Here is a 24,551-nt window from a genome sequence, read left to right on the forward strand (position 1 = left end):
GGCAGGCCGGGGTGAGTGAGTCAGCCAGGGGAATCCCTGCGCCTGCACCCACTGCTGGGTGACAGTTCCGCTGACACCTCCAGAGCAGGGCGCCCAGCCCCTCCCGGCGCAGGGCGAGAGGAACACCCCAAGGGCTCCCCACCCCCATGCCCTGTTCCCTGAGATGGGAGCCTGGCTGCGGGGCAGGGAGGAGTAACTGCTCAAGAGACGCTTTAGAATGGGAGCTCCAGGCTTGGGCCTTGCTCTGCGGCCTCTTTGGGACTGTGGTCTCTCATCCTTGGAGCATCGGTTGGGAAGGAGGTGGGAGCATGGTCGCTACCGCCAGTTCCAGCCCAGCGCCCATCACCCCAGCCTCTGGGTATTCTGCTTCCTGGGGTCTCGGTATCTCCAGAGCACATTCCTGGTATTCTTGGTATCTCTCCCTCGTTCCTGGGGGGCCCTGGCCAGTCTCCTGCCTGGGCACCCCCACCACAAGCTGTCCTGGTCTCCAGGAAGGGCAGGATCAAGGCCCTGTCCAGGAGAAGTGAGGCAGAGCAAAGCGAAGAGCAAGGCCAGCAGCCTGAGTGGGGAGGACAGAGAGGACGGACACAAAGCCTGCCCCAGCAGGACGTGCTGTCCCTCAAGAAACCCAGCCAGGTCCCCACAAACCCGCCAGACCGGTTAGCGGCCACCTCGTTACTGCCGGCTGCCTGAGAGTGCTGGGGCGGGGGGCCCCATTGAGCAAGATCCTGCCTAGCGGATGCCTCACTGTCGACCCCACCCAATCCGTTATTTCATTCCCTCCCAGCCCGAAACCTGCCCAGGGAGGACCACCTTCTGGGCCCAGGTGAGGGCAGGGAGATATTCTGAGCATCCTCGACCCTCAGACCAGGGGTGGGAAAGCAGACACCGTCCCCGCCCCACCCAGCCGATGTGCTCAATGAACTCTTAATTAGCAGCCTCGGGGCTGTGAACGTGAAAGTGACAAGCCCCAACCCTGATGAGCTCACGGTGCAGAATAATAAGGACACCCACACGCAGGGCAGTGAATACAGGGCTCTAACGCCAGGGATCCCGCAGCAAGGACAGCTGCTTAGCCCAAGGCAAGACAGAGAAGGCTTTGAGTCGGGTGCTGACGGCTGAGTAGGAGTTCACCACCAGGCCGAAAGAGGGGGGAGGCACTTGTCACTCTTGTCCTCCCCCTCCTCCTGCACCCATACACACTAGCCTCCCAGAACCCCTGGGGGGCAAACACAGCCTGTGCAGGGGCTTGGCCCCAGCCAGCATTCAGCCTGCCCCTCCCTCACCTCTGCCCTGGAGGCGCTCTGGGCTGAGCATCAGGGCTAGCTCCCAACTCCGGCTTCTGGGTTGCTGCCAGGCAGGGAAGCTGGTGATGGGAGAGACCCAAAACCCATCCATTTCTTTCAAAGAGCACTGAAGAGATGTGACCACAAATCCCATGAGCTTACTGAAATGTCTTTAAAGCAAACGGCTTGAATGGATTTCTCCCACCCTCTCTCCCCACTGAGCCACTCACTGGAAAACAGCAGCTCACAGGGTAGAGACTCGGGGCTGCTGGGGCCCAATAGAAATGGAGTGTCAGCTACAAAGCTGGGCAGGAGGCACTGGGATAAAGGCAGCTCTGGGCAGGAGATGATGAAAAATGACACCCGACCACAGGCAGGGCAAAGGTGACGGAGGAGGGCTCGTGGGAGGCCAGCATCAGACCCAGGGACGCTCGGATACCCTCAAGCCCTCGACTTCGGGTGGCTTTCCCAGCACCATGGGTCCCCCTCTCTCCTGCTCCTCCCTTCACCCGCGCCTTGAGGGCCCTGCCCCGAGCAGCTGCTTCTGCACAGTCTCACTGTGTTAGGGGAAGCATGCTGATTGAAACCGCCCACCCTGGCCAGGCACCATAGTAACCAGTTGCATGAGTTGTTTTATGACAGGAGATCTTGATAAGGAATACAGAACTAATAAGCCACCAGCAGCAGGAAGAGTTTGGGAAAGGTTGAAAGGAGACACCGTGTGTCTGTCCACTTCCCAGAATCCCTCTCGCTAGCACCTATCTTGGCTGAGTGATGTGTGCGCCACCAGGAAAGACTCTGAATTAGAATGATTGGTCAAAGACCACCCAGAAACTAATCCCATCACCATACAACCCCAGACTGCGAGCCACGTGGCAGAGCGGTTCTCCTGGGTTCCCTTACCCTCCTGCTCTCCACCCGGGTGCCCTTTCCCAATAAAATCTCTTGCTTTGTCAGCATGTGTCTCCTCGGACAATTCATTTCTGAGTGTTAGACAAGAGCCCAGTTTCAGGCTCTGGAAGGGGTCCCCCTTCCTGTAACAAATGGCGACTCTGGTGGGACTCTTTTTCGCTGAGACTGACATCCTGACCACTCGGGGTACTCAGGGGCCAGCTTGCCTGCAAATGGACCAGACCCAGCGGCCGCAACTGGGATCCTTTTGTCCCTGGTCTCCTCCTGATGTGGACAACTGGCCAGAGTGCCCCGACTGGTATGGAACAAGAGACTTTATTGACCTCTCTCCCCTCCCCTCTCTCCTCTCCTTAGCCCTTCCTATCCTTCCCGTTTTTCTAATCCCCCAGTCCTGGACACAGGAATCTGGTCAAAGGGCCTCAGCTTGAGCTGAGGATTGGAGACCGATCACCTCCTCTTGGCAGAGAACTTGAATTCTGGTTCTGGTAGGGCCGAGCTCCAGTCCTCCCTTCTCTGGAAGCCCAGGGAAAAGTCCTGTAATGCCTGGGTATCTGCAGGTGGCAGGAGATGTCTGCAAGGCCACCCCTTTTGCCCCCCTTTCCCGCCTCCTCCCCCTTCTTCTTTCAACCTGGCTTCCTTTCCTCCTTTTGAAGTTTTGTGTCTCTATAGAAGGTTTTCTGAGAGACTGTATTCTTGTATTTAAGGGAGTGTCTGATGAGGACTGCCAGGTTTATACGTGTGTGTTTTAACTCTGTTCTGTGTTGTGATTTTTGATGGCCATTTTCCTTTGTCTGGCCACCATTTGGTTTAGACCTTGATTTTCTTTCCCTGTGCCTTGAGACCAGGGCTCTCAGCAATACTTATCTAGACCATCTCTAACTCCTGAGACTGAGGGGAAAAGGGAAAAAGCCTTTAAAATTTTTATTTATTTCAACTTTTTTTATAAACTAGTACATTTTATATTGTAATATCTAATTCATGACCAAACTTAGAAAATGAAGCTAGATCTCGCACTGTATCTGTCTAAATATGTCTTGGTATGTCTTTGTCTCTGGGTAATATTTTTTAGGTTAATTTGTAAATGAGCTCTATTTAATTGGCTTAGAGAAAGGTAAGCAGTTACAAATCAAATAATTCTAAATTAAACAATAAATACCAGGTTCAGGTGAACTGGGAAATATTCAGTATTAAATACCTGATATTAATGTTTGTTTGTTGATCTATCTAATATAGACATGTCTTAGAGTAATTAACATCAAGTAGAATATTTTCATTGTACCTAGGTTTAATGTAAGTTAAATATTATATCTGTTACAAGTTTGTCAACAAGGAAATTACCTCGAGTGAAAAAACTCTATTAAGAATAGAATAAAAAGAAAAGAAAAGAAAAAGAAAAGAAAAGAAAAAGAATAAAAAACTCTATTAAGAATAATTATTCTTTAAGAATATCTGTCTACAATAGTCTCTCCAGATTGGCGTAACTTGAATTTCTAAGGGTTGTGCTAAACTAAGTATTGGAAGTCTATTGAATAATTAGGTCATTTCCAAATAAAATAAGATTTTGAAACATTTACTACTAAACACTGATTTCCTTCTACAGGAAAACTAAAGAGATTTGAGACTATACATGAATAATGTTTGATGCCATCCCAAAATGTTTTAAGAAAGCAAGGGTTTTAGAAATTATCACTGGTATTTATGCTCACCAATCTATAAAATGCTAATATAAAAGTTAGCTCTTGGTTGCTGAAGGAAAGCAGGAAGTGTGCTTTCAGTAAAAAAAGGTATGAAAAAATACTAAAAAGAGTTATGCATGATCAGGATTTTCTAAAATTGGATTACAATTAGTTAGATAAATGGATTTTGTTAGGAATGACATAAAAAAACTGGTTAGAGCCATTTAGGTCCAAGATGGCGGATCTGACTTTCACTAGACCTTGAGCCTTGGTATTTACGCCCATTGTGACATATCAACAAGCTAAATGATACACCCATCGACAATGACTAAATCTGACCAAATGTTCTAAACTTTTAATTGATCTTTTCGATAAAACTTTCTAAATCAAATTCTTTTGAAGTTCCTTTGACCTCTAGCTAACTTTGGGGGTGCTTCAGAGGGCCCCTGAAACATCCCAAAGAGAAATATTAAACTGTGTTTATTTGGTTGGTTAAATTACATAAAAAAGATTATCAAATGAGTAATAAATCCACTCATGTTATAATGTATGGTAAAATTACTAATACAGATATCCTAGAAATTATATGGAGTTCTTAACATTTTGATATGTCTTGGTATTCTAATGAGAAACCTGATGACTTCACAAAAGTTAACAAAGGACTGAATGAACCAGCGAATATGCTTATAATTTTTATCGTTTCTATCTGAAAAATTACAGGTTTGAATCTTGTGTTTTCCGGGAGTAGGGAAAACCTTCCTCTCAAACTAATTATGAAAATAATTTGGTAAAATTATACGTTATAAACAAAACAATTATATTTTCTCTCTATCTGATGCCTCCAGAAATTTGAAACTCTTAGGTTTCCAGTAAGTTTATCAAATGAGCTAAGAAGGTTATCTCACTAACAGGTACAAAAATCTCAAGGAATTTTTGAGACCTTAAAAAGGAAAGAGTTCACCTAGATTTGTTAGGCAAAATCTGTGATAAGCCTTTGGTGTGAGTCTCCCAGCCCTGTTTTATATTAAAAGTTCAGTCTGAGAGTCTATAAATGTTTCAACAAAATAAAAAGTCTATAATCAATTATGGTTATATAAATCATCAGACCAAAATTAGTGAGAACAGACCTATTTTGCAAACAAACTAGCTTTAATTTGGTTGTATTTGATAAAAATGAGGGGAAAAAAATGAGGGTAACTTCAGGGAGAAAAAGATATTTCAAAAAATGTTAAATCCCAGTTTGTTAATGGAGGGCTGCATATAGTAAGACTCATTTCTTGGATAGTTCTTTGCTGTTATGTGATATTAATGCAAAATTTAATTGAATTCTTAAAGAATACCCTAAGCAAAATTTAATTGAATTCTTAAAGAATACCCTAAGTTTGAATTCTTAAAGAACACCCCTAAACACACCCTAATTACCTGTATCTAGTTTCTGAAGCTTATCTCAGTAATCTATCTTTGGGTGAAGATCAGATGCCTCATGACCTGCAACCAGGATGGAAAAAGACATAATTTAAGGGACTGTCTCCAACCTGGATGGAAGGACTTTTTGTCAGGAGAAACTACACTATACCAGAATGAGAAGAAGACGACATCAGAGGTAGACAGCTTGCCCAAGATGCTGGACCTGATTCGTATGATCATTTATAATGTTTTCTTGACTTCTTAGACCTTTGCATATAAATCAAATGCTTTTCTTTCATAGGCCTGATCCTATGCTAGTTTTAGAAATCAATCCAATTGTTGGGTTTGCGGCCAATTACCTGTATCTAGTTCTGGGTTACCTTGGTAAATTTCTCTACTACAAGACTCTAACTGGTTGGCCCTGAGGAAATTTACTTTAAAAAAAAAATTATAGTCATATTCACTGAAAGATAAAGATTCGTACAGAGTAGACTAAGTCAGACGACCTGGGATATACTGGGCTACATCTAATGGAAGCTCTTAACTTAAGTCTTACTTGTGACTTTACTAATACTGCTGGCTATGTTCTTTGTATTTCACCTGTTTTACAAAATTGCTGTTTCTTACACTGCCAAATGTGTGATGAGGCCTCTGATAGAATAGTATATAGTTCCCTATGAGATCGAGGATGATAACAATGTAACTCTAGATATGGGAAGAAGCAACAAGAGGGAATGTTTTCCTGAACCAAGAGGCTAGTAAGACAGGTGGTCCAGAGAATTTTGGACACTGTTTTATGGCCTAGTCTAGTAACAGCACATTGAGTGGTCTGTCAACAAAATCTTTGCCAAACCTGAGAATGGACATTCTCAGCACCATGGGATAAAATGGTCATGAAATGCCCCCCTCAAAATCATGGTCAAGTTTATGAGCAAAAGGGGCTCTGCCAACTGAAGACTGACACTTGCTATCTACATCTACAGAGATTAAATCATGGCCACTGCAACTGCTGACTTTCAATGGCCCTGAAAGGAGTTCAGGGTGAAAATCAGGAATGAGGCACTCTGTGCTCTGAGAAAAACTGGCAGAACAGGCCTTCAGATAGTTAGATCTTTTCAGGAGATTTTATGAGTCCCAATTCTTGCATCTTCTCATACCTAGAGAAACACTGACATCATTAATGGTGACATCTGCTTTGGCTATTAAGGAAAATTTTACAATTAAAAGTCAAAATAGAGTACTCAGCTATGGTTCAGACATCCTGGGAAATAACCAGGTGTTACTATGGGTGAAATTTCAGATTAGATGTTGTATTGCTAAACACTTGAGTTTTCTGGGTCGTGTCAGGCTTAGATGCCACCATTCTCTCAACAGTTACTGCTGGAAGCTAGTAACTTATACCTTACTTTTTATAAAACTAGGCAACTGGCCACCTGGCTACAAGTCTCCCCGAAGTGCCAGGTCCAGACTGGGTTTCAGGCCTATTCTTCTAAAAAGAAAGAGATTTATTTTGTCTATTAAAATTCCAGTTATCCCTCCTCCAGCTACTACTAATTGGGTCTGTTACAACAAAATGGCAGACCAAGGGATTGAGATTTTAATCATACAAGGCTCAGATGTAGGACTTGGAACTCAGGAATACTTCCAATTCAGTGTCTCTTCTCCAAGCTGAGGCAGTCCTATGCCCCATTTTGACAGGAAGTTATCACAGTCATAGTTGCCCTGTTCCCTAAATTAAAACTGAGCAGGACTCTGTGGGGTGGCGACTCTGGAGTACAGATCTGCTGTGTGTTCTCCATTTCTTATCTGTAGGATATAGGCTTCATTCAGCCTCCTTGACCTTCTCTGAGTTCCAAAGGGTAGATTCAAACGATTGCTAATCAGGGAAGGGAGGGAATACAGAAACAGAGGGGAAACAATCAAATGGTGGTACAGCCTCCAGACAGGGTCCTGGTTCCTACTCAAAGAAATATGCATAACAATGTCTTTTGAGGTGACTCAGATGGTAAAGCCTCTGCCTGGAGTGCGGGAGACCCGGGTTCCATCCCTGGGTTGGGAAGATCCCCTGGAGAAAGAAATGGCAACCCACTCAAGTACTCTTGCCTGGAAAATTCCATGGACTGAGGAGCCTGGTAGGCTACAGTCCATGGGGTCGCAAAGAGTCGGACACGACTGAGCGACATCACAGGAGCCACCACCCAGGTGGAGGATGGTAACTTCAGACTAAACACAAGATTCCTGGAGCATAGCTCTGTTGCTTCACCACCAACCAATCAAAAAAAAAAAAAAAAGTCACAAACCCTGCAGCCCTCACCCCAAATGTTGCCTCCTGTTTCTGGGAACCAGTGATGACCATTCTGTTAGGTCTCCTGTTTGGCCCCTTTCTATTTCATCTCTGAGAGGTGCCAACAGTTTCAAACTAAATTGCTGTTATTACAAGAGTGAAAGCTGGTTCCAGATATGGAACACCCCAACTTAGATGAGGGAGAGAGAGACTTCTGCTCTGCTAGGCAGGCCTATGCCCATGCACAGCAGGAAGAAGTTACAGAAGAAAGAGACCTCCGCCCCAATTCCCAAGAAGTATCTTGAGTATGAAGTCTCTCAGGGGGAGTTGTTAGGGGAAGCACACTGATTGAAACCGCCCACCCTGGCCAGGCACCGTAGTAACCATTTGCATGAGTTGTTTTATGACAGGAGATCCTGGTAAGGAACACGGAACTAATAAGCCACCACCAACCGGAAGAGTTCGGGAAAGGTTGAAAGGAGACACCGCGTGTCCGTCCACTTCCCAGAATCCCTCTCGCTAGCATCCATCTTGGCTGAGCGATGTGTGCGCCACCAGGAAAGACTCTGAATTAGAATGATTGGCCAAAGACCACCTGGAAACTAATCCCATCACCATACAACCCCAGACTGCGAGCCACGCGGCAGAGTGGTTCTTCTGGGTTCCCTTACCCTCCTGCTCTCCACCCGGGTGCCCTTCCCAATAAAATCTCTTGCTTTGTCAGCACATGTGTCTCCTCGGACAATTCATTTCTGAGTGTTAGACAAGAGCCCAGTTTCAGACCCTGGAAGGGGTCCCCCTTCCTGCAACAACTGGGCAGCCAGAACAGACAGGTGAGATTTTCCTGGACTGCACAAACTGCTTACAAAACCAGGCAAAGGAGCAAGAGTGGGAAGCTATGTGACTCACCAGAGATGAGAGCTGGATGGGGCCAGGGAACTCAGAGTTCAAGACTCCCTGAATCTGAGTGGTGAAGACTCTAATAGGCCCAGAGAGGTACGCTGATGTACCGGAGGTCACACAGCTATGGGGCCTTGTCCTGTCCCTGGCTTCATTCCAAGACTCATTCACTTCAACCGTTACTTCTCAAGCACATCCTAGGTGCCTAGCCTCTGGAATTTAGGCTTAGGCTTTTCCTAGATGATGCCCTGATGAAAACTGAAGTCTGTCCCCTGAGGCTTGCAAGCTGGGGGACGGGGGGTGGGCAGGGGGCCTCCCATGGCCCCTCCCTTGGCTCTCTCCTTCCCACTCATTTCTCTTGTGTAAAGAGGAGGAGGAGGTGCCTTCCCATCACCAGGGGAAAATTTAAAGAAGGGAAGAAGTGAAAAAGTGGGAGAAACAGTGGGAAGGACTGGGGAACACTGGGCGCAGCCTGGAGGGGAAGGGAAGAGACCAAGAGGAAGGACACCCCGGGGGGCAGGCTGAGCAAGAGAAACACTGTTCTGGGGGTCCTAGGCTGCTACCGGTGCCTGTGGCCTGAGGACCCGGGACCAGAGAAGATTACCTATGCCTTCTTTTTCCTTCTTATCACAAAGTACATGTTCTCCATAGAAAACAGAAACAAACAAAAAAACAGAAATCATCCAGGATCCCTCCAGGAAAACTATTAACTATTAAGATCTGTGTAGTCGTTCTTCCCTGTTCAAATACAGGATCATTCTGTACCTGCCACATTTTTTTTTTTAACTGAGCCAGAGAAGGTGAATATTTCTTCTCACTAAACATTTTTCTAGCCCAATCTTCCCTCATTATCGTACAGCAGTCCATGTGCATGCAGTATGTGAGTTTATTCAACCAATTTCCTACTGGTGGCCATTAGGCTGTTTCCCCTTCTCACTGTGAGAAAAGCCCCACAGCTGGACCCAAGGATGAGCCACTCCGGGCCCCCAGGCGGGGTGGTGCTGGCTACTGGGGGCTCCTGGCTCCCATCTGGGGTCCATTCTCCCCCAGCAGAAGCAGGGCCTTGTGTGCAGTATGGGGCGGTGGGTAGAAGGGTCTTGCCCTTCTCCACCGCTCTCAGACAATGAGTGATTTCCAGGGACTCTCAAACTTGACTAGGCAGAGAGGAGGTGGGTAAACGCAGGTTCCCAGGCCCCACCAGGCATTGTGAAAGCCAGTGGTCTGAGGTAGGGCCCAGGAACCTACAGCTGAGCCCATCAAGGCCATCAAGGTCAACCCCAGGAGATTCTGAGGCTGGGTGAGCCTCCTGGCACTGAGAGATGCCCTCCTGGAGAGGATGAGGCCCAGCATGCTTCTCTTCCCTGAGTGAGCCGAGGAGGCACCTCAGAGCTGCTTGAACTGCAGGGTCCTGGGCCCCCCTCCAGAGATTCTGATATAGTGGGGGAAAGGGCACCCTGAGATTCTGACCTTTCTAACCTGTCCTCAGGCATTGCCGCTGGTTCATGGGCCACACGCAGGAGCACTCAAACTAAACCGGCGTGGGCACCGTGTCCAAGTACAGTGGGCAAGTGCAGGTGCCGGGCACCCGCCTGGAAGGGCAGTCACAGCGGGCACTGAGTGAGCTCTTCTGAGGGCCTGAACACTGCCCCGGCCGCTCAAGATGAGCCTTGCGCTCGCGAGCCTCGTCCCAGGGGGCAGATCTGGGCCCCACCGGCCTCAGAGGGAATCTGCAGGATCTTAGTTCTCCAGCTGGGGACGGAACCCGTGACCCCTGCAGTGGAAGCGTGGGGTCCCAGCCACTGGACCACCAGGGAAGTCCCTAAAGCGGCACTTTGCTGGGACCTGAACTCCGTCATCCCGTGTCATCCTCCTGACACTTCTCCAACGCAGGTCAATTATTCCCGATTTTACAGCAGAGATTCTGCAGCTGTGAGGTTACGTGATGCTGTTAAGGTCTCATAAGTGCCACCAGCAGGAGCTGCAACAGGAAGCCGGATGGTCCAGCCCCAGAGCCCGGGTTCCTCACCCCAACTCTCAACACCCTCTGCAGTTTTCCGTTCAAGCCCCACAATCATGGCAAGAGGTGAGACCTCAGAGACCAGGGGAATCAAACCAACTGCTCAGAAGTGCTCCCAGAGAAATGCAGACGGGGCTCGGGGGTGGGCTGTCTGCTGTGTCCACACCCACGTCCTTCCCTCTGGGCCCACTCTGTCGGTGGCCCTGGTCTGGGTGGGGGTTGCGCCTCCTGAAACCTACAGGCTCTGTGGACACGGTGGGGGGGTGGGGGTGGGGAGCAGGAAGCGGGAACTGGGGCGGAGGTACCAGGAGCTCAGTTTGGTCTGAGGACATTCTTTCTTCGCAGCCAGACTCAGCTCTATGTGTGCCTTTTGAAAGGCAGCAGAGAATATCTGTGCTCAGCCCAACGAGGCTGGCCCCTTTCAACCTTCCCCTTGCTGCCATTTCCAATTACAACTTCAGAGGCGCCTGTAATTTATACATCTCAGGATGCACTGCTCCAGCCGCTTTATGATGGGAGTTCATTACACCATTAAGGTTAAACTTTTATAAAGTACTGAGCAGGTGGTGGGCTGGGCGCCTGGCTTAGTTACCACCGCCAGAAGCCTGCTGAATAGGGTTCACCTGGGGTGGAGGGGGGAGGGATCAGGTTCTCTGAAGGGGCCAAGAAATGGAGAAGGCGGTCCCAAAGAATGGGGGCCCTCTGTTAGCCATTTATTACGCCGCACGGTGGAGCAGGCAGGCAACAAGGGGAACAATCTGCAGCAGCTCAGCAAGGCTGGCAGGGGGTGTGGGGGTGAGAGGAAGCCCCCCCCAACCCCCGTGCGGCCTGCCAAGGCGCAGGGCCTGAGCCACGGACGGGCCCAAACGTGGGCAGTGACAAAGGAGATGGGAGGCTGGTCTTCTCAGCAACAGGGTGGCTCCAGGAGGGGTCTTCCTTTTGTAGGAACCTGTCCTTCCTGGGCCTAAAGGGGCCCCCCAACCCAATGCCAGGTGGGGGAGCAAGAAGGAACACCCCCCCACACCCGAGAGCAGGGGCCAGACCAATGAGGGTCCGAGGCCCAGCCGGCCAGCTGCAAACACACGGCCTTGAGCCGGTTTCTTCAATCCTCCAAGGAAGCTGAGATCCTCAGCCCATCCCTCAGCTGTCAAACGCACGTGCCTCCCTCCCAGGGCACAGCCCCAGCACAGAGCTGGGTGGGCGCCCACTGCACCAGAGCTGTGTCTGTTCTTCGCATTAAATGAGTTAACCGCAGACAGAGCACCGAGGAAGGTGTGCCTGGCAGGGAGAGGATTCTTGGCGCTTTGTTGCCATTGTTACATTGTCTGTTTATGTATCAGGCCCTAACCTGGGAACTCTCTGAGGAAGCGGTGGTAACTTTGCTTACTCCCAGCTCCAGGCACAGAACTTTGGCCTGCAGTAGCTGCTTGACCAGGGTCCCTGAAAGCAGGTGGACGGGAGTTTTACAAGTGACGGGGCTGTTCCTGGCTCTGCAGGCTGGCCTGGGTCCCGGGGACGGTGCCGGGCGGAAGACCAAGTTCTCTCAAAGGTATGAGTCTGAAGCCACCTCTTGAGAAACATTCCTTGACTTCCTAGGAGGAAAGAGACTCCAGATGTGACTGGGTTTTCTGGCTCCGGGACACCGGGGTTGACTCGCCTTCTCCTTCCACAAGTCCCCGGAACCCAGGAGGATGAAGCAGGGGGGTCTGCTGGCCCAGGAAGCACCACTGTGGCCCGGAAGGCTGGCCTCCTCCAGTCGCGGGAGAGGCTGCCCCAGCTGACAGGCTCCCAGGGCTGGACAGGACCGGATGGGACTCTGGACTTGTCAAGGTCGCCCGCGTTCTTGGCTGTGAGTCCAAGTCGTGACCCCCATGCTCGGGATGCACAGTCTCACCCACGGCCCATCTTCCCACAGTCGTGGGGAGGGGGAGGGGCGGGGGGACGGCCGCTTGGCGCAAAGGGGTCAGAGACTCTCTAAGGAAAGACTGGCCTCTCCCAGAGACCTCAGGGGAGGAAAAGGTGGATGAAAGAAAAAAAAAAAAAGGCAGCCGGATGGAAGAGGCGCCAAAGGGAAGGAAACCAAACTAGGAGAGGAACCAAGAGGGACGGGCCACCTCGGAGAGTGCTGGGGCGGGTACAGGGTTGGACGCCAGAGGGCCGGCGGGCCACTGCCAGCCCTGAGAAGCGCCAGGGTGGCCTGGCTGCAAGATGCAGCCTCACGAAAGCGGTGGCGGGGGTCCCCTGGGGGGACAGATGAGTGGACGGCAGCTAACATTTACAGTGCTCCTGGCATTGAGCGCAATGTCCAAAGAGGTGGCATCTCATTTGATCCCAACAGCTGCCCGGCGTGCCGTGTTCCACTAGACACCCCCCCCAACTTTAGAGACGAGGAAACTGAGGCTCTGAGAGTTGAGGGACTTGCCCACATAGCAGTGGACTCGAATGGAGCTTTATGCTGAAGTCCATGTTCTCAGGCCCATGTTACACTGACTTTAAAGAGAGAGAGGACAAATTGGTGCTGGCTGATTGGAAGAACGAGAGGGGCAGCGTGGTCTTGGGAGGCTCGGCCGTGCCAAGAGGGCTGGATGGGCAGTGCCAATCAGGAGGCAGGGCATCCAATGAGACTGCAGAGGCCAGGACGGTCCGCTGGGCCCAGGGCTGCCGGGAGGACCCAGGCCGGCCCGAAGCTGCAGCGGGGCAGCTGGCCCAGGGCAGCGCGGAGCTCCTATGAAGCAGAGTCTGATGTAATCCCCGCCTGCAGAGGGCGGAAACTTGGGAAATGAAACCAGCCGTCACCTCGCTGCAGCCCGGCCACAGATTTCCAAAGGCCATGCCAGGCGGGCCTCGCCCCTGCCACAGTCTGAGGCCTCTGCCCTCCTCCCCAGGGCCTGGGGGAGAACCGCCCCCCCGCCCCACGCCACCCCCAGACCCGGTCCAGGGCTGAGACGTGCTCGGAGTAAAGCTGATGAGAAAGCAGAGGGTTTCTAGCCAACGCCCTGGGAAGCCTGCCATCGGGAGACTGACGGTCTCACCGCCTTCCGGAGCAGACACGGGGCTCACCTCTCCACCAGGCTTTCCGCATACTTGGAAGGGTGAGGGGAGGTGCCCCGGGGCGGCGTGGTGAGGCATTCTCTGTCCGCACTGAACCTGCCTGAAGCGACCTGGTCAGGCTGCCCGGGCAAGTGGCAGACGAGACGGGTGGTGAGGTCGGAAGCTCAGGCAGGCCCCGTGCAGTTCCGCATGACCCAAGGCCCCAGGGCAGGCGGGGTGGCCCCCAAAGGGCCCAGGCACACTGGTCAGCCATCCGGGACACCAGACTGTGGCCTGGCCCCCTTGAGGGACCTCCTGCCCAGCTTTTGGCCCAGCAGGGTCCTCAAGCAAGGCCTTCCAGCTGGTAAACCATGGAATTCACTAGTCCGTGCAGGCAGCTCAGAGAGTGGGTGTAGATCCCTGGCCCGGGTGTATGCCCAGTCGTAAGCATTCCTGGCCTTCATGCCAGCTCCTGAAGCTTTGAATCTCACACATAAGCAATTCTAACCCCTGACCAGCAGAGTGTCTTTCCCACCCAGCATCGCCTCCGAGCATGGGCACAGCCAGAGAAGGAGACAGAGTAAATATCATTGTTACTGTTATACAAATGGGGCAACTGAGGCTTGGAAAGGCTGAATGACTCATCTGAAGTTGCCCAGCAGAGCCAGAGGCAGGATCCAAGCCTGGCAGCCTCCACCTGCCTTGCTGTCTCCCTAAAATCACCCACCCTGGGACCCTTGAAATGGGTGCTCTGGATCCCCACGGCAAAGGAGGCAGCCCAACACAGGCCAACACATCAGACCAGACAAGAGAAAGGTTTGAGGCCGCTGGATAAATATACAGATATCGGATAAACAGTCCAGAGGAGATGGAGAGAGGAGAGAATTACAGGAGGACAAGGCCAGCACCCTGTATCTCAAGGCTGCTGGAGCCCAGGAAGCCCTGCTCTCTGTCAGGCGACTGCCTAGAGCACATTTCCACACCTCACCTATAAAACGGGTTAATACCACCTGCCTCTCAGGTGGTGATGGGGATTAAATGAGCTAACGCATGAAAAGTGCTTAGCATGGCGCCTGGCATTTTGGTAAGTGCTATTTGCCATCATTGTTGGTCTTCAGTGAGAACATGCATTAGTGAGGGGAGCAAGCCACGAACATTTAACAACACACGCTCAGAAGGGCGCCGGTGCTCCGCCCCCTGACCACGTCACGTAGTACAGTCCTGGAGTCAATGGCAGGGGGTGGGGAAGAAAGGCATCACAGTAGATGCGGGCACTGTGCGGGCCTGAAGGAGAGGCAAGGCTCAGAGAGGAGAGGGTAGGGTCCTGGGCTCAAGCCCTGGCTTCCCACCTACTTGCTGTGTGTCCTTGGGCAGGTAACTCACCCTCTCTGAGCCTCCTATAAGACACAAGTAGAGTGGGATGGGGAAGTAGAGGGATACTTAATCACAAGGAGTAAGTGGGATTCTTTCTGTGCTGTATGCTGTCCCAGGCTGAGTTCCCAGCAGTCACAAAATGGAAACTATTGTTATCATTACTGTTATTTGGTGGCTGAGCAAAGGTTCCTGGAGACAGATGCCCTGAGGCCTCCCGACCCCTCAAACCTGAAGGGGTCCGGCAAGAGCCAAGGACAGGGCTCTGGCCCTAAGGTGGGTGGGGGCGGGGAGCCAGAGGAGCGGCCTCACCGAGCTCACCCCCCGTGAGGCCGGCCCAGTGGGAGCTGCCGCGTGCTGGGAGGTGCAAGGCGGATTGTATATAATAAAGAGACATTAATAATAAATTAACCTCAAGGAAGTCCAGGAACATCAATCATAAATTAATTAAATGGCTCCGGGAAAGGCAAGGACAAGGGGCCTCTTCGGGGCGGCAAACTGCCTCACCTTACACAGCACGGCCCACCCTCCCGCCCCTGGCCCGCAGGGTCTGCGGCCACGGGCATCTCCAGGTGGAGGAGCTGGTCCTCAGGAGCAGCTCCCCAAATGCAGGTGAAGCTAAGCCCAGCTCTCCTCCCACCCAGCCTCTAGCTCGGAGAGCTCTCAGACGCCGAGAGGGTTTCTGATGAAACTTCCCAGAATAGTAACCTCCTGGGCTGAACTCGGGCAGGCAAAATTTCAAGGGGTAATGCGATGAGAAAATGATCAGACGCCTGGCAAAAAGTGTGAGGAACACTGGAGCCCCCTTGCTGGGTGCTTGGGGATGAAGGAGCACAGCCTCCTTCAGGGCATACCCGACAGCCCCCTGCTCGCACCCCCAGCCTGGAACCTCCCCCCCACCCCGAGTCAAAGCAGCTGGAAGGCAAGTGTGGGATACACATCTGAGTCCCAGAAGAGGCTATGCCCCAGGCCCAGCCTCTTACTGACCAAAGTGACAAAGCTCGTGGCCTCCACCTTCCCGGCCTCCCGAGGGCGGCCACTGCCTGGGTGCCAGCCTCCCCATTCCCGCCACCCAGCTCCCCCTGGCACACTCTCGCTCAGAACACTGTAGTGACTGCCCATGTTCAAGGACCAGACCTTCTGCCTCATGGCTGTGGCTCTTGGGGACCCAGCCCCAACTCACTTCTCAACCTTTTATCACTTCCGTTTCCTCCTCCCATGGTCAAGCCAGACCACAAAAGGTCAGCCCCTCGCTTTCTCAGCCATTGCTGCTGTTTCCTCTACAATCACCTGGCTGGCCAGGTTAAAGGCCATGGCCACTTAAGTCTCCCCTGATCTTTGTGGTTTGAGCCGCTCTCTCTCCTTTGACCTCCGGTAGCATCCACCTCTTGATGTTACGGTGGAGACCTCCAGGTCCATCTCATAGCTTCTCAATAGGTTGTGAACACCAGATTCCATACCTTATAGGTGCTGGTATGGCCACTTTGGCTTCCCAGGTGGCTCAGTGGTAAAGAATCCCCCTGCAATTGCAGGAGACGCAGGAGATGCGGGTTTGATCCCTGGGTGGGGAAGGTCCCCTGGAGTAGGAAATGGCAACCCACTCCAGTATTCTTGCCTGGGAGATCCCATGGACAGAGAAACCTGGTGGGTTACAGTCCATGGGGTCGCAAAGAGTCAGACACGACTGAGCATGCACACATGCGTGTCCACTTCATCTTCATGGCCCTCACTGACCTCCAGCCCTCAGAAGGTGCTCAAGAAATAACTATCAGCTCCATCGGAATGGGAACATACGCCAGGGACCACAACGTTATATTGAGTATGATTCTATTGACAGATACGCCAGATTCCATCCAGGCCGAGGGTAGGGTGGAGCTAATTTCTCCTCATCAAGAAAAGGGACATGACCTATTGCGTCTCCCCCTGGTGCTAATATATGCAGATCAGGATGAAGCTGCTTGTTTTGTGGGAAAGATCCTGACTGCAGGAACAGAAGCACTTAGCGAGGGTACTTCTCACCACTGTGATCTCTCCACTCACCAGGCATGCGGTCCTTATAACCCCTGCTCCCCCTGGGAGGTTTTACTGTCCCCATCTTACAGATGGGGAAACTGAGGTGTAGAGAGGCACCAGGGTTCGAACTAGGGTCTGTTTGACCCCAGAGTCCCAAGTCCTAAGGCCCATGGGCTGTGCTACTCTCTTCTGTCACCCGAGTGGACTGTCCCTGGCTGACTTCCCCGGGGGCTTGGGGAGGAGGCGGGAGCAGGCGTTGTGTGAGCATATATGGGTGTTGGAACCACTCCCCCCAGCCTGGGCTTCCTTCTAAGGAATACTGAGAAAGCAGAAAGGCTGCTCCGGTAAGAATCACACCGAGACGTTAAGTTCCCCCTCCCCGAGCTGGAAGGCGACCCCTCCTCCCACCTCCCACTGTTTTCTCCTGCTTCAAGGGGCCCAGCAACACCCCAGCACACACACCCACTGACACCAGGCCAGCCAGACACAGGAGCCCACGGGCTCCCCCGCCACCAGGCGCTCCTCCTGCTCAGCCCTCACTTCCCACAGAAACACTTGCTTACGGGTACACGCGGCTCCGCACACGTGCACACGCCGGGCAGCCCTGTGGCGGGAACGGCCCCACCCCTGCCCATCTCCACCATGATCCTGCTGAGGATCGGGGTACTTCTGCCCGTGAAGGTGGCCACACCACTCCCCTCTACATCACCTCCCCGGAACCCTCCCTCAGCAGCCAAGAGGACCCCACAGGGAGGATGGTTTCCTGCATCCTCCTCACCAGCACACCCACTGCCCCATCCAGCAGAGAGATCCCGTGCAGCCAAAGTCGGAATCAGAAAGGAAGAAGGACAAGATAAACAGCCTTCAGCCCTGCCCGCTGGGACGTAACCACATCCCACAACGTCCCAGGCTCCACGGCGCTAGATTTATTGTCCTCTGACCGCATTGATAATTCCCCAGCGCAACATGCCTGGTCCGCTTGAGTGTGTTAGTCGCTCAGTCGTGTCTGACTCTTTGCGACCCCACGGACTGTAGCTCTCCAGGCTCCTCTGTCCATGGAATTCTCCAGGCAAGAACACTGGAGTGGATTGCCCTTCCCTTCTCCAGAGGATCTTCCTGACCCAGGGATCAAACCCCAGTCTCCCACATTGCAGGCAGGGTCTTGACCAACTGAGCCACCAGGGAAGCCCCTGCTGGAGTGTAAGGCAAAGCAATTCCAGGGAGAAACTGAACTCACATGGAGCACTGGGCTAACAGGTGATTAAACCCTGAGCGATCGGGATCCCTCTCTGGTCCTGGAGAGAGGGGATGCAGGGAGGGTCCGTGCCTTCAGCTGTGGCCTAGAAGCCTCTGTCCAGAGATGCCTGGTCCCCGGCACCCCTGCTGCTGAGCAGCTGGGCACCATGATTTACGAGGCAGCTGAGGTGGAAAGGTTGCCAGGAGCTGAGTTAAGCAACTTTTGGAGAAACATGGACAAAGAAAGGGGAATAGGACTGAGGACCAGAGTTGAAAAAAATCTTGGCTCCAGAGAGCCCTCGATGGCCACTCCTGTGTTACCAGTTCCCTCCCCTCAGCTGGAATCTGCTCAAAACCATGACAAGGGGTGGTGGTGACCTGGCGGGGCTCCTGGTGGCCTCAAACCCTGAGGACTCGGAAGACAGTCCTGCTCTGCTTCGGGCCAACAGAGGCTGGGTCCTCCCAGGTTGGCTTCTCCCATCTCCCCCGCCTGCCACCCAGCTCGCCTGTGCAGAGTCCCAGCCTCCCAGGCAGATGGCAAGGGGTGGCTGCAAAGGGCTTCTGGATCCCCAAACCACAAGGCTGAGCCACCAATCAGAACAAACAGGCAGAGGTGTGGAGGGTGCGCTGAGGGGACATGATCGTTCAATATTCACACTGGGGAGGCCTGAGGCTTCCTCTGAATGGACTCTCACTAGGAGAGCATTCCAAGCAGGAGCTGAAGTGCTGGCAACTCCTGGGGAGGCAGCAAAAGGGGCCGCGGGGAGCACATACAATAGGCCTCCGGCACCCCGAGGATGACCTGGGGACAAGTGGCCAAGGAAGCACCAGGCAGTGTCCAGGTGGCGACCCCTGGGAAGGCACAGTCCTTGGCCTGGACAAGTCAGCTCACCATCCGGGGCCTGGTAGGATGTATCCTCCTCCGTCCCTCGTGCCGTGACACTGCAGCGTGGACATAGGGCAAAAACTTTCTACCTTGGAGACCAAGCTTGTGAAATGGGTTGCTGGCTAAGGCAAATACTCCTGCGGAACGCTGGAGAAACGGGCCTGGGTTCATGGAATCCAGCCTGCCAGTGTGAAGCTTTCGAGCCATGGGGTATGTAATTCAGGCTCTGCAGCCCATTATTAGTAACTGGGCCCCAGTGGTGTAAAGTAAAGACCCTGGCAGCCACACTCACTCATCTTCTTCACCTGGGTCGCCCCTTCAGGCAGAAGTGGGTCCTGGGAGATTCCTGCTACACCTGTCCACTCTCAAGAGGCCCGCTCTGAGGGTGTCCATCACCCCTTCTCCTTGCCCCCTGCACTCCTCATGGGCCCCAGCCTCCTGCCATCTAGCCTCCACCTCCGTCACAGGACCACCCTGCCCCGTGTCCTGATGACTCTGACCCACTTGGCTTTCTTTAGGCCACAGCCCCCCAAAACACAGATGTGGCTGCTGCCCACTCACATCCTCTGAACCGGGAACCAAAGTAAATTCTCAAGAGAAAATACACACGTCCAAGTCATGCTCCCACCCGGGTACCCCAGATCTGCCAGCCACAGATACCTCCCAGCCCTGCATGGCCAAAGGCACGTCTGCAGCCCCAGCGAAGGGCTTTCTCCTGCTAGGGCCACTCCTGCAGGGCTCTCCAGTGGCTGCGGCCATGCTCGGACCGTCCTCGGGAAACCTGGGGCCTGGTTCCAGCTCAGCAGCTGACTCACAGTGTCAACAGATCCCACTTTCCCCACCAGGAGCCTTTACGCTCAGGGCCTCTAATTTCCTACGACAGGCCCTTCCTCCCCACTCACATTCCATGCTTCCACCTCCTCGGTCTCCGGCCCTGGTCTCTTCACCTGAGGATAATCCCTGACCCCTGGACAGGTCTTCACAAAGGGTTTCTGCAGGTACCATCTTTCATCCTCTGCGACCACCTTCCGATGTGGCTGTGAGAGGTAAAGTCACCTGCTCAAGGTCACGCCAGTGAGCCTGGAATTCAAGTCTTCTGGCCCCAAAGGCACCAGACAATACTCCAGCTTTGAGGAACCTCAGCAGCATCTCCAAGCACCCACTTGGGCAAATGAGTTGCCAGCCCCACCCTAGTCTTCTATACCCTCAGTCTGGTCTTTCTGGATTCCTAAAGGCCCAGCCTCATTTATTCTTCTCTTGCGATTCCACTTCCCCAAGAGATCCACGAAGACCTAACAATTTCCTCCCACATCCTAAGACTTCTCTGGGGGTGGGGTGGGGGGTGGGTCTGTAAATTGCCCCTCTGTGAAGTAGGGCATATGTGATGCTGAGTGTGACCCTCACCCAGAGCTTCCCAAAGGATCAGTGAGGGCAGACGCAACCCCAACACACTTCTGGTGGCTGCAGACCCGTCTTTCAAACATGCCCCAAATGATCCTCTGGACCCAAAGGCTTCTGAGCATCACAGACACCATCACCCCAAGGAAAAGGCAGGGCCCGGGAACCACAGATGGCTGGAGCCCTACGCCTCCCCCTGCCCACGGACATGGCCCACCTCTCAGCCCTGCAAATGTCTCAGGACACATGTTCAGAGATAGGGAGCAGAGCTGAGAACCACCCACCCCTCCCCTCTTCCCCAAAGCTGGATGAATTCATGAGCCCAGGATGAGGCTAGTGCCTGGACAGGTCTCCGTCTGGGTCACCATCAGGGTCTTCAAGGTAGAAGCATCTCCTGGTAGCTCTCTTCCATGTCCATTATAAAGGACACCAACCCTCTCCCAGACTTCTGCATTCCTCAGTCCCCCAGTGCACCCAGCAGACATTAAAGGTGGGTCTCTGTGCCAGAAGCAATACCCCTCCTCAGACCCAGAGGGGGAGGACAGGCATTCACCCTGCCCGTCCACCAGGGTCTGAGGGCCACGGATTCTCCCCTCGCAGGGCCAGGCTGCCCCAGCACTAGGCTGTGCCAGGGCCATTTCTCACAGTCACAGCCAGGAACTCCTGCCATGCTGAGGACACACATTCTTCAAGCCCTGGGTGCCATCACTCCAGACCATCTCAAGGCCAGAACCACTGGACACCTTACTAATGAGAGCATTTCCTCACACCCCTGCCGAGGGCACCACCATGCGCCCACCAGCTGGCCACCGCCACCCCAGCAGGAGTCCGATGGCCGGGCCCATCACCTGCCCGCACAGAGGGCTGCGCCCGCCTCACACCTGGGCGGCCACCACCACACCAAGGTGGGGGTGAGTCTCCTTCTGACACCCGTGCCGGGAAAACCACGCTGCCCACGCCCGCGCCACGCATGTCACCCTTCCCGCATCGGTGCCAGGGGCTCCACGGATCCCACACCTGTCACGGGCGCGCGCGGCAGCCGCACCTCCGCCTGCGGACCCGTCGGGCGGGCCATCGCGCGCCTTGGACACTGCCCAGCTGCCGCGCCGCTCTCACCGCGCCCAAGCCCAGGGCCCGGCCCGCCGCACCCGCGTCCCCCTTTACCTCCAGCCCGCCGCAGGGCTCGGCCCGCCGCCACCACCGCGACCGCCACCTCCATCCTGGGCTCCCCAAGGCCCCGATTCACTAACGCCGCTTCCGCAGGGCGCCGGCGCCGGCGCGAAGGCCGCCTCCGCCCCCCGGGGGACGCTGCGTCCTTTACGTAAACCCCACTCCGCCGCCAGCGGTGACCATGGCGACGGCCGTGGGGTGGCAGCGCCCCCTGGTGCCAGGGAGGGGAGTGGCGCCGAGGCAGGAGGGAGCGGAGTCTTTCGCGGGCTGGGGCCCGGAGCGTGGGGGCGGTGGGCGCCGGGCTTCTGCCGCCGCTGGGGCTCCGTGGGCGGCCGGGAGGGGCACGACCTGCCGCGGGGCATGCGGGGAAGGGAGCCGCCTGGGTCCCCCTCCTGCAGGCCCCGCGTGACCGGGTTTAGCGTGGGAGAGGGGGAAAAAAAAAAAGCGTGTAGGATCACTGGAGAACTAGTTCATTTGGGGGGAGGAAAAAGGGAGCTGGATTCCACCTCCTCCTGGTGCAGAGCGCTCCTTGGAGTAAGGGGGATGGGGGGCGGTCAGAGCGCATCTTCACCATCTGTGTCCTCTCGCCGTCCACCCCGCTGGGGCCCAGCATAGCGCCTGGCTTCCAAAAGGGCGCTTGGTCAATTTTGAATTCCTGGCAAATGAAGAAAATTGCCCTTCCTCTTCTGCTTCACACGCATCCATTCATTCACTCAAAACACCTTCCCTGAGAGCCAGCCTTGAGCAGGGAGCGCCACTGTCCGCGTGCCTCGTGCTAAGCTGGGGGAGTGAGTGGGCACAAAGATGAGCAGAACCCAGGCCCAGACCTCCAGGAGTTGGATCTCGGGGGTACTAGCCCATCACAGTACAGGGTGCTTGCGGTGTAGGAGCTCAGCAGAGACTGCGGGCGGTGGAGCTCTTAGATGGACCCTTAAGCAAGCCCTGGGGGAGGGAGTTGGGTCTGGAGGCCAAGAGGACCCAGCTGGGTCTCAAAGCTGGAGTAGAATTCAGAGCAAAGAGGGGAGCCGCATATTTCAGCGAGGGGAGTGCTTCTAAAGTGTTGTCGGGGGCCCTCTTTTCATCCCAAGGAAACAGGGTGACCCACCGCAGTTTGGTGTAAGTAGGAGCTATGTGAAGGGGAACTAAAGTGGATCACCCTCCTGAAAATTTTCTGGACTTTTGCTTTAAAGTGAGACTGAGTCCAGGGCAGCCTTCCTCTCTGTTGAAGCATGTGGGAGCTACTTCTGGAAGGAGTTCTGTATTATCCATGGTTATTTTGAAGGCAAACTCCAGTTTGCTTTAAAAAAGGAAAAATGGAGGCAGGGAGGACAAATACTGGATTGGATACCTTAGGGGATTCAAGAAAGAGGTGGACCTTCCCAGCCTCGGGAAGAGCAGGGTATCAGGGAGGATTTAAGGACTGATTGTGGCATAGCAATTCAGGGACCTTCTGTCTAGATCACTGCAATGGATCAGAATCAAAACTGCCAAATTAAACGTCCCCTTGGTTCAAAGTTCTAGATTCCCAAAAGAAAGAGTTTTGTTGGTCCAGCTTGGGCCATGGTCAATCATAGCAGCTACATTCCACCCCCTTAGCTGCCCAGTGCATACAAATTCACACATGTATGCACGCGCGCGCACACACACACACACACACACACCCTCCTCCCATTCATTCAGAGTCATTTTCACCAAACAATATTGTATTCCAGTACTCCCTGGTCAGCTACCTCCAGACTTGATGTCATAATGAAGATCCAGGTTCAAGATCTTCAAGGTGCTGTCCATGTCCATTTCTCCTCAAGGTTACGGTGATCCCATCTGAGCACTTAACAACTGAGTTAAAGGGTACTTAACTACCACCACCATGTCCTCTGAATTCTTGATGCTCATAGGGTGGCAGCAGCACCATGGGGAGGGGGGTGCTTGTGAGAAATGCAGAATCTCAGGCCCCCACGTCTCAGCAGGTTGACATGATCCCTCAGTGTTATGTATGCATATCACCATTTGAGAAGCACTGCTGTTCCAAATACGGATGGAAAGGAGAAGAAAATACATGAAAAATGTGTTTTAATGGTGATCGTTGCTGTTTAAAAAGAAAAGCAGGAGGGCTGATTTATTTAATCTTCAGCCACTCCAGTAACCAACAAGATAGTGGCTGCAGTCTTTATTTTTGCAACTGTTTGCAAACTCCTAAAAGGTGTTTATGACTTCCTTCCTCTAACTCCTGCCTGCATCTCATTTTCCTGGTGGACTGACTGACCCAAGCCCCCATCCTTGAAGGTGTGTGTTAGTCGCTCAGTCGTGTCCGGCTCTTTGCGACCCCATGGACTGCAACCCGCCAGGCTCCTCTGTCCATGGGATTCTCCAGGCAAGAACACTGGCGTGGGTTGCCATTTCCTCCTCCAGGGTCCATCCTCGAGGCCCTGAGCTATTGGTGATCCTGAGTGTAAAGCATCACAACAGTCTGCCTTTACCGTAGGGCATGAGGGCGTAGGAGGTACTCCGTGGGGACCCTGCGTCCCACCCGTATCGCTCTTATGTGTGTGTCTGTGTGTGTGTGAGATGAGTGTCCCCAAGTGGCCAGGTGGCAGTCCCAGTCTCCAATTCAGTGGAACCGTTATTGTGCCCCCTGGTGGAAACGTCCCTCCCTTTAGTTCTGAAACCACCAGACAATCGAAACTCAAGAATCGCCTGAACGGGAGGCAGACAGCAGACATTTTGACTCTGGTGAAACTCACATCACCGCGTCCACCCCTAGTTCTGAGACCCTTTGGAAGGAACGCACCCTACCAGACGTCTGGTTGGGAACACATGTTCCCTGGGGGCCTTACCTGGTCCAGCCACCAGGCTGCTCCCTCTCCACTTCAACATCCCATCTGCCCTTCCTGCTGAAAGCCGTCAGCCCTGGTTCTGACAGAGTCTGGCCAGGTGTCTTTGTAGACGGCCACCAGAGCTGCGAGCA

General features: G+C 53.4%; 1 protein-coding gene across 2 annotated transcripts in view; it reads right to left on the minus strand.

The window, feature by feature from the left end:
* The window catches only part of DAGLA (diacylglycerol lipase alpha), a 72,726-nt gene extending 51,013 nt beyond the window's left edge, over positions 1–21,713 (minus strand). The window contains exons 1-2 of one of the 2 annotated variants that reach the window (XM_043871936.1): positions 21,581–21,711; positions 19,921–20,055 (exon numbers count right to left, since the gene is read on the minus strand). The gene's annotated coding sequence lies outside the window, so the exon portion shown is untranslated. Of the gene's footprint in view, positions 1–19,920; positions 20,056–21,580 lie in introns of both variants that reach the window. The other variant, XM_043871899.1, reaches the window with a different exon arrangement.
* Between the last annotated feature and the right edge of the window lie 2,838 nt (positions 21,714–24,551).

The sequence above is a fragment of the Cervus elaphus genome, chromosome 2, assembly GCF_910594005.1.
Source record: "Cervus elaphus chromosome 2, mCerEla1.1, whole genome shotgun sequence".
NCBI lineage: Eukaryota > Metazoa > Chordata > Mammalia > Artiodactyla > Cervidae > Cervus > Cervus elaphus.